At 37.4% G+C, this 15,522-nt stretch overlaps 1 long non-coding RNA gene across 1 annotated transcript in view; it reads right to left on the minus strand.

Annotated features, from left to right (window-relative positions):
• Positions 1-2,241: 2,241 nt before the first annotated feature.
• Positions 2,242-15,522, minus strand: part of LOC127685022 (uncharacterized) — a 37,214-nt gene continuing 23,933 nt past the window's right edge. The window contains exon 3 of the long non-coding RNA XR_007977783.1: positions 2,242-2,404. This is a non-coding gene — a long non-coding RNA (uncharacterized LOC127685022). The remainder of the gene's footprint in view (positions 2,405-15,522) is intronic.

Consider the following 15,522-nt stretch of genomic DNA (forward strand, 5'->3'; position numbering starts at 1 on the left):
ACCACAATTTTTGAACTTCCTGTCTCCTAAGTGTACATGCTATAATATATAATGTGTTTTGGATATGCTGGAAGAAACACCAAAGGGAATAAAAGAGATTCCTATAGCCCTCTCCTGATCCAGCCATAGTAGGTATATTTTCATATAGAATAGAGTCACAGGTTCCATTTAGGCTTACCCCAATCCATAATGGTGAGGAAGAGGAACTGTCTCAAGATTTTCTCCAAACCACATTATTTTGTTCACTTTGGGTCCTGAGAGCCTCTCATCTCCCATGTCTCTGGTACATTCTGGAGGTTCCCCCCAACCTCCTACCTCCAGTGGTTGGCTGTTTCCTTTTTTCTTCTGGACTTCAGGGCTTCATTCCTTTTCTGTCGCCCAATAACAAATCAGAATCCCTTTTCCCCAAACCCCCACCTGTCCACTTTCCCTCCCAGGTCCTTCCTACTCCCTTGTGATTGCTTTCTTCTCACTCCTAATAGTACTGAATCATCTTCACTTGGGTGCTTCTCCTTCTTTATCTTCTTGAGTTCTATGGACTGTATCTTGGGTATTCTGTATTTATTTTATTTCTTTTGATTTGTGGGTAATATCCACTTATTAGTGATTACATACCATGCATATCTTTTTGTGTCTGAGTTACCTCATCAGGATATTGTCTAATTCCATCGATTTGCCTGGAAAACTCTGGATGTCCTCATGCTTAAGTGCTAAATAGTATACCTTTGTGTAAACGAACCACATATTCTGTTTCCATTCTTCTATTCTGTGACATCTTGTTTGTTTCCAGCTTCTGGCTATCACAAACAAAGTTGCTATGAACATAGTGGAACACAACCCTATGCAATAGTGAGGTATCTTTTGTGTATATTCGCAAGAGTTTTATTGCAGGGTCTTCAGGTAGATCTATTTCTGTTTTTCTGAGGAGTCTCCAGAATGATTTCCAAAATGGTTGTACCACTTTGCAATCCCTGAGGCAATAGATGAGTGTTCCTCTTTCTGCACATTCTTGCCAACATTTGTTGTCAGCTGAGGCTTTCAGCTTACCCATTCTGATTTGTGTAAGTTGGAATCTCAGGGATATTCTGATTTGCCATTCTCTGATCACTAAGATCTTTGAGCATTCCTTTTTTTCTTAAAATTCCATTCCCCTCTAATTTATTATGTGTGATGATTAATGCTGATCATTATTGGAATTTTATTTATAATTCTCTGAGAAAGGATTCTGGGCATGACTCTGAGGATATATTTAATGTTATTAGTTTCTGTCTATACTTAAGTAACTGATATGGTCAAACTAATAGTACAAATGGGATCTACTATTCCTGTCATGGTTCCTGGGATGTATAAAAGGACAAAGCTTGCTGAATATGAGCATTCATTTTCCTCTGCTTCTCAACTAGGTGAACAATTTCACTAGCTACAAACTCCTGACATCAGTATGATGATTTCTTGAGCCCTCAAATAATGAGCTATTTTTTCTAATGTAAATAATTTTCTAGAGTTCCTTTTCACAGAAATAGGAAAATATTTTTTAAAAAGTGTTGCTACAATGCACAGGAGCAAGTCTGATTTTATTGTATTAATAAATTGTTGATTAAGCCATGGAGAGTGTTTTTTAGTTAATATTTTTTATTGAATGTATTCTTCATTTACATTTCAAATGCTAAAACCCCTCCCGGTATACCTCCTTTAAAAACCCCCAATTCCTTTTCCCATGTCCTGACTCCTATGATATGTCCCTCCACATGACCTACTTCATCTACACCCCCCCCCCACCAATTTCACCACACTGGGTCATCTATTGACCCTTCACAGGACCAAGAGCTTCTCTTCCCACTAATGCACGACAAGGAATTCCTCTGACACACTTTTGACTGGAACCATGTGTTGTTGGTTCAGAACATGGGGGGTGTTTTATGTTGAGAATCTGGAAGAATTTGTTCAGATAAATTCCCCACTTTCATTTATTGAGCAGTACTTAGAATGACATTCTTTTGTAGTTTGGTAGAAAAAAATTATTAAGTGAGTCTAGAGGATCTGTCACATGAAATCAGGTGCCTGATTAACAGAAGTGGAAGAGAATACTGTAAATGTAATCTTCCAAATACTGTGTAGAATCAAGAGTCAGGCACACTGGAGTCCAAGCAATAACATAATTTAATACAATTTATGAAAATAGGTAAGAATATGTAATACATAACATAAAATAAATACAGTAACTGAAACTATTGATAACAATGAAGTTAAATATAAAACTGAAGTTGTTTCTTGTAATAATCTCTTCTGCTATGGTTCAGAGTGAAGTAGAATTGAACATTGAAGTGGAATGACCTGCATCTTCTTCAGTCATTACGAAGTTTCCATTGTGGAAAGTTGTATGTTGATGTTGTTTCATTGTCCTCTGGTAAAGGAAATATAAAAATATGGTTAGACAAACATTCTCAGTTATAGATTCACCCCACTTCAATTAAGACTTGAGTTAACACTATATCTGATTTTGAATGGTATTGCCTATTAAGATTCTTCACATACGTGTTGTAGTAAATCTGTTGCAACTTAATATGTATACCAAATGCTACTTATTTGGCAAGATTATCTCTCAAACATCATTTTTTGTACAAGATAGCACAGCTTGTGGAACATAGTTTAAGCTTATAGTATGTTGAATAGACTTTTAAATAAAATAATTGATTTAAAGCAAACTTTTAAAAAATAATTTCATATCCAGAATATCATACATGACTTATATACCATGGAAAGAAAGGAAAGGAAAGAAATGTAGCATGTAATATTAAGGAATTCATACAGGGTCTAAAAATATTCTTTTGTTGTACATACATGTTTGTAAGTTTGTACATATGTGTGTCTGTATGTATACCTATGTATATATTCATATAATCATACACAAGTTAAGTGTTGTTTAAAACACTTTTCCAATGCTTTAGTATCATGATATGCTCTAATGCTGCTCCGTTATTTTCAAATTTATGAAATCAGGAAATGATGTCATCCTTCCATCTATTTGGTAACTAATTCAAATTCTCTTAACCTGTAGGGACTTCTGCATGAGGAGCAGTAGATGGAATCTTTAATTCTGCAGTATTAGCATTTAAGGTTTCCCACTGTGACCATCTATGGCTTTTTTTTTTTTTTTAATAACAGGTGACTTACCAGCAGTATTTAATGACATCTTTATGTCATCGGACCTCTTTCGATTATCATCACTAATGATATAGTCCTCATTTCTAAATATATCTACATAGTTGTCAGTCATGATTTGTATAATAGATATCTGTAACATCACAAGGTAAAAACAAGATCCTCTATTATTTCACATAGTTTACTAAATTGAAATCAATAAAAAATTGAAATCCAAAATCGTGAGGAAAATAGCAGTTAGTCCAAACAGATAGGGATTTGAGCTTCTGTAAATTTAATTATGCCTATGTCTACAAGATCCTACTTCTTGTAAATCACCCAAGGTCCAGAATTCTTCAGAGCTTTGAGAATTTCATTTTGTTTTTGCTCTAATAACTGATTTTTTCTTCACTTTACATCAAAATAACCCACCCCTTACTCTCTTCCCAGTCCTACTTTTACAAGTCTCTCCCCCAACTGCCCCCTCTCTTTCTCAGAAAAAGGAGAGTACCCCTTGGATAGACCCTACTTAGAGACATCTTGTCCCAGCAGGACTAGGCACATTCTCCTGCACTGAGGCCCAGCCAGGCAATTCAGGTAGGGGGAAGGACATTCAATGACAGGGAACAAAGACATAGATAGCCCCTGTTCCACTTGTTAGTAGCCATACATAAACACCAAAAAGCACATTTTCTACGAATTTGTATAGTCCCTAGGTCAAGCCCCTAGGTCAAGCCCCTGTATGCTTCCTGGTTGGTGACCAAGGCTCAGTGAGCCCTCAGGGGCCCAAGTTACTTGACTCTTTTTAGGGTTGGCCTGTTGCTGTGTATTATAATGCTAATTGCAAACTCCAAGACTTAGTTGTCCCAGAGTAAGGGTCCTCAAGTAGACCCAAGTGATACAATGTGAACTTGACCCCAAGTTATTTCTTTTCTTTCTTTCTTTTTTTTTTTGTTTGTTTTTTGTTTTTTGTTTATTGGTTTTTGTTTTTTTTTTTTTTGGATTTTGGTTTTTTGAATATGTGTTTTTTTTCCCCGAGACAGGGTTTCTCTGTGTAGCCCTGGCTGTCCTGGAACTCACTCTGTAGACCAGGCTGGCCTTGAACTCAGAAATCGGCCTGACTCTGCCTCCTAGAGTGCTGGGATTACAGTGCATGCACCACTGCCGCCCTGCTCCCAAGTTATTTCTAACTGGTGAATACAGCCTATAGCTTGGCAGAATTGACATAGGCTTGGTTTTCTGAGCTTGGGGTCAGAGGAGGCCTAAAGGGGAGGGAGAAGAAGGTGGAGAGAGGAGAAAAGCACCATTGGTTAGGAGTCAAGAAAGCATGGCTCTGAGGTATGGCCAATTGTAGTTAAGAGCAGCCCAGGTAAAACATTGTAAGTAATAACTTGGGGTTATTGACAGGAAAGTAGATTCTAACAGTATAGATGTTAGATACCTGCCCAACTCTAGCGCTAATTTAGGCTTATTGTAAATAATAAAAGGGAACTATGTCTTTGTTCCCTGTCATTGAATGCCCTTGCCTCTGCCTCCCAAGTACTGTGATTAAAGGCATTGTGTGGTTTTGATCCAGGTACTAAATGATCAAAACAGGGAACAAGCCCCAAATGCGATTAAATATTTTCGACAACATACTCTGTAGGTCTTCTTGTGGTGTCCTTGACCCCTCCAGTTTGCTTGAGAATTTTATTTCAATAATGAAGGAGTGTACAACACACCAACATTGAATAAGCTTTTGCATCACTGCAATTTTTGTCCAATTTGGAATAACTAAATTATTCCTGAAACCTGTTCAATTCTTCTAAATTGTTCAATTCTTTTCAGCTATCTTTCCAAAGCATTCAGCAAGTCTCTAAAGCTGAAGACAATTATGTTATTGTTAGTGATGTTATGTTGTTTTTGTTAACACACATACCCAGAGCCTAATAATGTCTTTGCTTGTTTGATTGTTTGTTTTAGTTTGGCTTTCAAGACAGGAAATCTCTTTATAGCCTTGGCTATCCTGCTAATCTATCTGTGGATCAGGCTGCTCTTGAACTCACAGAGAGTCTGCCTGCCTCTGCCTCCCAAGTACTGTGATTAAAGGCATGCTCCCCTACCACCTGGCCCATAAATGTCTTTTTTTTTATTATCATGTCTGATTGATCATATATTCCATCTTACAAGGAGCTCCTAAATTTACTTTAGATTGGAACTGGGCACAGTAATCTATGACCAATGGGACATTAGTAAACACTGACCTCTTCAGCTTCTGAAAACTCTTCTACCATGTGTAGAAGGCTGGACTAGCTAGCCATAAATCACTACCCAGTTCAAATGACAGACATGATAGCAAACTCCAGTTGACCAGATAAAATGCTGATCTGATCATCCCACAAAGAATTAATGTGAGTCATGAATAAAACAGGACTCTTCAGGCATGAAATTATGGGATATTTATTATTACAATAAAGAATATGTGCAATATAAATAAGCAAATACAATTAATTTATACACTATACTGAATAGAATTCTAATCAATTAAGACAGAAAAATTGTCAAATCAATTAAGACAAGTTCTAACAAATCCTGCCAGCATTTTGAAAAGGAGTTGTGGAAAGAATACTCAAACAAAAGAAGAATGAAGAAATTTGTGGCTATAGGGATTTTAGTCTTTAATCAATGAAAAAAATAATTATGGACAGTTAGCTAACTGGGTGGATCCAGAAGAGACCTCAGACAGCCTACTGCAATTGTCCCTCCTGCAGAACAGCACGGCATTTAATGCCCTTGTGCCAACAGGTTGCTCCATATTCACTGGTGATGTTACAAATATCCTCTCAGACACTAGACTCACCTCAGTTCTTGTTAAAATTGATTCTAAAGATTTCCTCAAACAATTAGACAAATATCAAGTGAAAACATATCCGGAATCTGAAGATGAAAGGCATAAAGATATGTAACTTCACATTCTGAAACACATCTCCATTCTAGACAGTGAATTATGAACTGCTCGTTTACTATAAATCCTGGGCTTTTATGATGCTAACTGCTGACTGCTAAGAAAACTTTACGATAATAATTGTATTATTTCAGAAATTCATTTTGTAATATTTATTTAAGCCAGTTAGTAAGGCTAATTTTTGATATACATTTAAACCAGTTTGTAAGGATAATTTTTTGGTATTTTATCTGCATCGGGATGAAGCGTGACAGAACCTCTTGAAAGTAACAGCGCAGATAATAGATGAATAGTGGCACAGAGCTTTGTTTATTGGAGCTTGAAATTTTAATCAAGTAATTGTTTTCTCTAAGATCCTGGTACTTTCATTCATTTCAAAGAGCTGTGCCATCTTGTGTAGTCCCATGGGCTAGTAGGAAGTGAATAGACAGGTAAGACATGAGCTTGAGTACAGTGAACACCTCACACAGGATTCAAATGCGAATATTGATCATGCACAAACATGGACTCCTGGAAAATTACTTAGTTTTGGTTAAACAGGTGCTAAATGGAAAAAAAATGGTATTTTGTGATCCTTCTAAAAGGAGATTAGCATCTACCTAGATTTATGTATGGCCTCTTACACTGCTTTTAAATCTAACAATGTAGGAATCCTTCTCTCCCTGGTGAATCAAGCCTTGTAAGTAGGCACAGAAGGACACAGAAGTGGTCCATTATTCCCCTTGGTATGTGTCCTTTCACTAGCACAGCCAAAGTGAGCATATGGGGTAGCATTCACATCAAAATCGAAGAAGTTATTGAAAGTATCCAAAATCCCCTTACTGTTACTACACATCACCAAACTTTTGCCCAAAAAATGTATTGATGTTTTCTCCAAGTATTTTCAAGTAGTTCTCAACGAGATATTGTACGAGAGAAATACGAAACAAAGGGCAAATATGTCATGATGTCATTTGACAGAGTTGTAAATCACATTTGACACAGAATTTTAGAGCTTAGAAAAATGTAAAATTCAGAATCTAGAGGAAAAACTTCATTGCTAGAAAATATATGAGCGGGCTGGAGAGATGGCTCAGTGGTTAAGAGTGCTGATTGCTTTTCCAGAGGTCCTGAGTTCAATGTTCAATTCCCACCAATCACATGGTAGCTCACAACCATCTGGAATGGGATCCAGTGCCCTCTTCTGGTGTGCCTGAAGACAGCTACAGTGTAGTCATATAAATAAAATAAATCTTTATATACATATATATATGTGTGTGTGTGTATGTGTGTGTGTATGTATGTATATAATGTATGTGTATATGTATGTATGTGTGTATATATATATATATATATATATATATATATATATATTCCACATCTATCCCAATAAAATCTGTGTGACAAGTTCCACAGACGACTGAGGCATTAGACTTCAAAAGGAGGAGGTCTTCTGGAACCAGTTGTGGAACCCTCAGCAGGAGCAAACATATTGAGCTGTAGTTCTCATGGCAACAAATTTTCATTCCTTTCATTAGTTACAGGTTTGGGCACAAAACCATCCCTAGAAATGGGATCACTAACATGACATTATCTCTGGGAAAACCAATGCTTTACTTTTCAAATTGTTTACAAAATTATTATGATAGATAAAAGCTTTCCCAACAATAAGATTTCATATGGCTACATGTGTGTCATCAGACATAGGTTTCAGTATATGGTAAAGAAAGCCTTAATCAAAATAGTTTAAATTTATGTGTTTTATAAAGATTTATCAAAAATCAGGCATTAGATGATAAATAATAATTAACCATATGGGGCTGGAAAATTAGCTCAATGGTTAAGAGCACTGACTATAAAGATTTATTAGCCTGTTCTTGAGAATATGCTACTAGCCTTGGATGACTGCTCTATTGAATACATTCTTTTAGAATTGTTATATTTTGATAACTTATATTATTAATAATAATGTTACCTGTTCTGTTTGTGATTTACTGAACATGTAGTTTCAGAGTTGTAATGTTCAGATGATTTTTGTATTTTACTGTGCCAAATGATTTTTGTGGTATTCATGATAGTTTTGCTGAATAAGGTTTCTAAGAGTTGATATGTTTGATTTTTAATGTATAAAATCCCTTGCTTGAGAGCTGCAAAATACACTCAGATTCAGACTGCTTCTGTGTTTGTTTCTGTTTGTCACTGACAAATCCTTACCCATCTGGACTTCAAAGACCCTCATCCCAGGGATGCCCATACCTGACTGGGGAGGTCCGTAGCATATATGTGTGTATGTATACATATATATATGTATATATATGTTTACATATATATGTATACACACACATATACATACTCATATACATACATACATATATGTATATATATATGAGTGTGTGTGTGTGTGTGTGTGTGAGCAACTTTCAATCTTTTACAATCTTTTGACTGTAATGTTTGGCTGAATAAATATGTGATGAATCAGGAAGCCAGGTGAGCACTCACCACTGTTGTCATTTATAGTTTTACATCAAAGACAGAATAATCAAAACAGTGAAGCCTAATTATTTTAGGGTTAAAAACTGATATTGCAGTTGTAAATCTGTCGGGAGTATTAAGTTAATTGTGTGGCAGGAGCTGTAACTGTTGTTTACTGTCTTGCCTTTTCTTGTCCATGGCTGCTGAGATCTAGAAGCTGGAGCAGTGGTTCTGCCACTCAGGAGGAGGGACACTGGCTGCAATAGTCAGTGCAATACAGACTGTGGTGAGTACATTTTACTTTTTTGGTGCCCAATTTAATCATGAATTTTTTAAAATTAAGTAAAAATTGTTTTTAATCTTTGATTATTTATAGTCTGTATTATTTACTTTTCTGTTACTGTAATAAAATACCATGACCAAGGGAATTTATGGAAGAGATTATTTTGGCTTGTGCCTCCAGAGGAATGAGACCATCATGGAAGGGAGCTGGGAGATCACATGTTAAGCCCCAAACATGAACAGAGAGAGTGAACTGGAATTGAGGCTGGTTTACATGCATGCCTCAGAACCTGACCCTGGTAAGCTATAGCTGTAAAGTCACCACCAGGGTTCTGATATTTGAGCCTATGGGAGACATTCTCATTCAAACCACTACATTCCACTCCCAGGTGCCAAAGGTTCAGAGCCGTTATTATAATGCAAAGTGTATTTAATCCTACTTCTTATTCTCTGAATAAAGAGGCCAAGCTTAAAAACAATGGCTGCAGAAGGTCTCAAGAAGCCTTACTTCAGACTTCCCTAGGATACCCTCTGTGAACTCCCACATATTCTTCAGCCATTCCACTATGGGGCAGACAGAGGCCTGAGAACATCACAGGCAGGAGTCCAGTCCCTCACAATACAACCAGCCTCACATCAACACACTAGGCTGTGCTATGCAGAAGCGGGGGCTAGGCCTTTCCTCTGGCCTGTCATTGATTTGCATGGTCTGCCTGTGATATCAGACACCAAAAAGTATGGCAACCAAACTGTATGGTTCACGATGAATGTCAATAAATAGAATAAAAGAAAAAAGGAAGAAAAAAAGGAAAAGAAACATAACTGACAGGAATAATGGTCATATTTTCAGTAACTCTGCTAGAAACATTTTATAGTAAGTGGATTTTTAATGTGGAAGACTGTATGAACTCTGTGGCTAAGTAGAGGTGAGATGACTTAATGGATGAATCAACTCAAGGACTGTCCTATAAAAATGTGCAAACTATGCCTGAATTGCTTGTGTTTGAGTTAGAACCTCCCATTTTTCTGCTTGGGTTAGACTTGAATGATAAGAAACCTTATGGAGCTTGGAAAGGCAGGCTTGTCAGAGGCCATTGTCTTGGATATTGTCCAGATGTGTATACAAGTCTTCCCACACTTCTGGCTCATGTCCCCAGATGCGATGAAGCTTTGCTAGGAGCTCTCACCTTGTAGGCATGGCAGAAATTGTTAGCCCATTTGCCTTTCAGGCAGCTGTCCTGACAACCATGCTCCCTGCTCTTGTAAAAAAAATCACAGGGTTTCTGATTTTATCTTAGACACTTAAAACTCAGAATGTGCAGAGTGACTACTGTTTTCCTCATCAAATCCAAACAGGCCATACCCATTTGCTTCTATATCCAAATTCACCCTACATCACACACACACACACACACACACACACACACACACACACACATATATATATATACCTTCTTGATTCTTTGAGACTGGTGCCCAGCCAGCTCTAAGATCTGTGTGTCTCCCTCTTACTCCACAGTACTAAGGTTGCAAACACACCAGCACCATGGCTAGTTTTCAGGTGTGTTCTAGGCATTTGAGTTCAGGACCTCATGTTTGCACAAAAATCATTTCACCACTGAGTCATCTCTTCTGTCCCTCTAATTTGTTGACCTTAGACTAAAGCCTGGCAACTTAAAACAAAGGTTTCATAGACTATATTCTTCCACCAGCAGGCTCTCAAATTTTTCCAGCCTTTAATTCTTTAATTGGTAGAGAAGACGAACCTGATCAAGTCTCCTAAATGGTAATATAGGGGTGCTGCTCACTGCCTTGATCACTGTGGCCTGCTTAACCTGCTTTCTTACCCGGGTGTGGTGGCACATGCCTGTAATCCCAGCATTTGGAGGCAGAGGCAGGCACATTTCTGAGTTCAAGGCCACTCTGATCTACAGAGTGAGTTCCAGGACAGCAAGGACTACACAGAGAAACCCTGTCTCGAAAAACCAACCAAACAACCAAGCAACCAACCAATCAATCAAACAAACAAACAAACAAACAAACAAAAACCTGCTTTCTTTTAGCACAAAGGATCACCAGTCCCATCCACAATGGTCTGGGCACTCCCACATCAGTGACTGATAAAGAAAATGACTTACAGGCTTGCCTACAACCCGATCTTATGGAACATTTTTAAATTGTTGTTCTTTCCTCTGAGATGACTCCAGTTTATTTCAAATTGATGTAAAACTAGCCAGAACATCTGCTGACCAAAAAAAATTCTGAAGAATAAACTGATAATGAGATTCTGATTTCTTAACTTCCAATCTTAAGTACTAAATTTTTCATTTCTCATTCAGATCTTAGCCTGTGAGTCTTTCAAGAAGGAATTTATAATATTTTTAATAGTTTAGTGTTAGACTGAGCCACATAAAATTAATGTTTTTGAGAGTTAATATGTGTAATGTATGGTTAATGCTATTACCAAAGTACAGGTAACATGATCTACATTGAACAGTTATTGCACACACAATGTTCTGTATAATACTAAAGATGATCTCTCTCTCTCTCTCTCTCTCTCTCTCTCTCTCTCTCTCTCTCTCTCAGCGGAAGATTGGTCAATTTGCAAAAAGTGTGTTTTCAGATTATATTCTAGTAGAATATAAGTGATATAAAAATTTAAAAATAATATATACATACATGCATGCATACGTACCTGACAGGAAAAAACACACATAAAAAGACATTAGGAACTAACCTGGGGTAGCTTGTTACAACCCCATAGGTGCTGAAAGCACACAGTTAGGTGAAGATGTTTTAAAATAACACAATTCACAACAGGAGTATAAAGGAACAGAAGAAGTATTCATTTGAAAAAAAAAAGCTCTTTTTCTCCTCTCCTCTCTCAGCACAAATACCCACTTCTCTCTCTCTCTCTCTCTCTCTCTCTCTCTCTTTCTCTCTCTCTCTCTCTTTCTCTCTCTTCGCCCCACACCCTTTCCCCATGGCAATTTCCTTGGCCTTGGTCCTTGGGGCCAGTGAACTAGCCCACCAGAAAGCATCTTCCTAATAAATCTGCCTTAAAAGAAAAAAATATATATATATATATATTTGAAGAAGCAATTGATGATAAATTTTAAAAATTAAGATTGATAATTTAACATTCATAAAATATAAAAAAGATAAATAGATCTGGAAATTAAAAAATATAAAGCCCTATAAATCATAAATCCAACCAGCAATATCTGTAACCAAAATAATAAAACTGTCAAAAACCTATACACATAGCTGTGCCATATTTGAATTTCTGAGAAGAAAATATTTTGAAGGCAACAAGAAAAATAATAGCAACATTAATGCAGAAAGTGAAAATAAGAATTACAGTCATTGTCATAGCAGAACTTATAGTAGCTTGAAGGTATCTTTAACATGCCTACAGGAAGAAAGAAACTACTACTCCATAGTTGTACATACAAAATAAAGTAAGCAAAATAAAGACTTGGGCAGGCAAACAAATATTGTGTACACATCATCTGTGTACTCAATTCAATCAGTGGATCTATTTCATGAAAAAAAAAATACTTTTCAGGCAGGAAAGACTATGACACCAGAGAGAAACCTGGATCTATACTGAACATACAAAACAAAACAAAAACTAAGAATCAAATAAATGAAAGTTTAAATAATTCTTTTAACTTTCTCTAAAAGCAAATTGGCAGTGGTAAAAATAGTATCAATAGTTTATATGTTTACAGAACATACAGAAGTGAAATATGTGCTAATGCTAATAACAGGACCACAAAGTTAGGAAGGAAAATTGAGAATTTATTATGCTAAGGTCTTCAAAATGCATAAAATTATCCACTGTAAACACCAGAATAAACTACTAGTATTAAATATATTTGTGGGGCTCTTTCATATTGAATAAGACATGCCCTGCAGGTCAAGGAAAACCTGGAATTTTAGAATCATGTGGTCCTTTACTGCATGGACAAGCACTGGAGTCCCCTGGGAAGTCAGAGTAGAGTTGGCTGCATTACCTCAGGATCAAGTTTAGCAAACGTCACGTCATTTACTTTGAGCAAGTTAGTATAAGATAGATGTAGATAAATCAAGGAATTCATTTGGCAGGCAGACATGAGTAAATGCTGCAAAAATCAAGTCTGTTTCTGTTCCCATTTAATGTGGTATAATCAAATGACTACACAGTTCTGAAAGAAAAAATTTCTCAGATGCACTATTATCATGAAGGACCACTGTTTTACACAGAGCTAAAGAAAGATAAAAGTGGGTGTGAGGGTTGATTGGCCCGGGGGAAGTGACACTATTAGGAGGGGTAGCCTTGTAAGAGTGGGTATGGCCTTGTTGGAGGAAGTATGTCACTGTAGAGGTAGGCCTTGATGTCTTGTGCTTAAGCTCCACCCAGTGAGGAAAAAAGCCCTTCCTAGCTGTCTGCAGAAGACAGTCCCTTCCTTAGGATCAAGTTGTAGAACTCTCAGCTCTTTCTCCAGCACCATGTATGTCTGCAGACTGCCATGCTTCCTGCTAAGATGATCATGGACTGAACATTATATGGAACTGCAAGCCAGCCCCAATTAAATGTTTACCTTTATAGGAATTGATTTGGTCATGGTATCTCATCACAGCAATGAAACCCTAAGACAGTGGGTTTTGGTGGCTTGAAGACTAATGTAGGGAAATTCATTGAACGTTAACAAATGCTTTTCAAAGAGAATAACAAGGAATGTGTAATAATTTGACAGTAATTATGAAGTAAATAATAAAAATGTTCAATTTATAACTAGAAATGCCACAGATTTTAATATTAAACACATAAAAAGTACATTAAACACGAATGGTTTAAACACACCAATTAAAAGACAGAGAGTATTTAACTGGTTTAAAAAAGCGATATTAAACTTTGTACCATCTACAAGAATATTTATGGTGCATACCTTAAGCAATAGAATTCTTAAATTGTTATACTAATGTTGGACCAAGTAGAACTCAGAAAAATAATTATGAAGAATAATGTTGCTTAGGAGGAAAAGACTAATTACTAAGAATATCCAAAAAATATATGCATGGAGTGTGAGTCTCACAAAGAGTCCAGGTGGTTGTGGCCCGTGTCTTTAATTGCAGAACTTGGGAGGCAGAATTCCAGGCAAGCCTGGTCTACAGAGAGAGTTCTAGGATAGCCAAGACTACATAGATAACCCTGTCTCAACAAACAAACAAATAAGCTCAACAAAGAAAACCAGAAGAAAAGGTGCAAAACCACAAATATATATTCAGGACTCCATTTTTGAACTGTGTATGGTGGTTTTCATGACTGTAATCCCAGCATTCAGGAATCAGAGGCAAGATGATTAGATGCTTGACCTGAGGAAACCCTCACCCCTAACTGTACAACCCCAGGCTTGTATGCAGCTGAGCCTTTCTGTTCTGGCTAAGGTAGAAAATGGACACTTTTGGGTCTAAATGTTGATGGGCAGATACTACCAGGTGTTTGCTGAGATATTTATCCAAATTGAGTTTGTCTCAGACTTTGCACAGACAACTTCAGTCTGAGCTCTGTGAGTCCAGGTATTTTGGAAACTGAACTCTCATTCCCACTTCTAAACAGCTTCAGTGGCTGAGCACATGTGGCCCCAGGTGCTGCCTAGCCCCACACTCCCTAATCCCCCCTCCATCCCATCCAAGCATCCACCAGTAGTGGGAACAGTGGCAAGGAGGGAGCAGCCTGGTTCTTTTAAATCACCCACTGCACCTGCTTCACTACACCCGGGCAGGTAGGAGGGATGACATAAACAACACATGGCTGGCTGCTGTCTTGACTATGGGATAAAGAAGGAGGAGTCATAGCCTCCCCACTGTTTTAATTAAGGGCAGTCACATGGCTAGAAGCCACCTCTGTTATGTGTTGGAAAAAAAATGAAAACAATGTTCCTTGCTTATTGACCCTAACAGCCACACCTTGTAACATGATAGAAACCCACTTGATATTAATTTTGAAGGTATTACATTGGTTTCTCTTGTTAGAACTTAGTTTTTGTCTTCCAAAATTTATGGTTTTGCTCTATGTCTTTACTCTTTAAACGGCACTTTATTTTAAAATGCAGGTCCAGTTTAGAGCAGGTAACTAAAAACAGGCAAAGAATGTTTAACTCAGATATGCTTGGTGGGAACCAACCCTCAAACCTGTCAGAGAACCTGCTGAATATGGCATTTAAGATGCTTTAACTCACCATGACAGAGACTCCCAAATCCACCAGTGATCCCTTCAAGGTCTCCAAGAAGATGTGGGCATAACAACAAAGGACTCCACCTGGATTGTGGTACACTGATGACTGCTCATAACTGCCCCAATGCCTTACCCATTGCCAGGACCCTGTCCAAATTATGGACAAATTGGACACAGGACATGTAATGCTTCAAACAAAGTAAGGTCAGTCTCCTAATCCTTCACAGGAAGGTCTCTCAGATTTGCCAGGTCTGGCAGCCAAAGACTGCCGTGTACATGTACATGGGACCTATGTCCCCAATAAAGCCATCGACACCATGGGAACCTAGTGGGTTGGCCACCTAGGTAACTCTCCACCACTTTGATTGCTACATAGGTCCTTTGAATTATACTTCCTGCTTACTCAGGTAAAATCTATTCTTCTCAGGTCTCTGAGAAGACTAGACTAGTGAAAGAAGTAACTTTTTATTATTCCTTTATC

This window comes from Apodemus sylvaticus, chromosome 5, assembly GCF_947179515.1.
Source record: "Apodemus sylvaticus chromosome 5, mApoSyl1.1, whole genome shotgun sequence".
Classification (NCBI taxonomy): Eukaryota; Metazoa; Chordata; class Mammalia; order Rodentia; family Muridae; genus Apodemus; species Apodemus sylvaticus.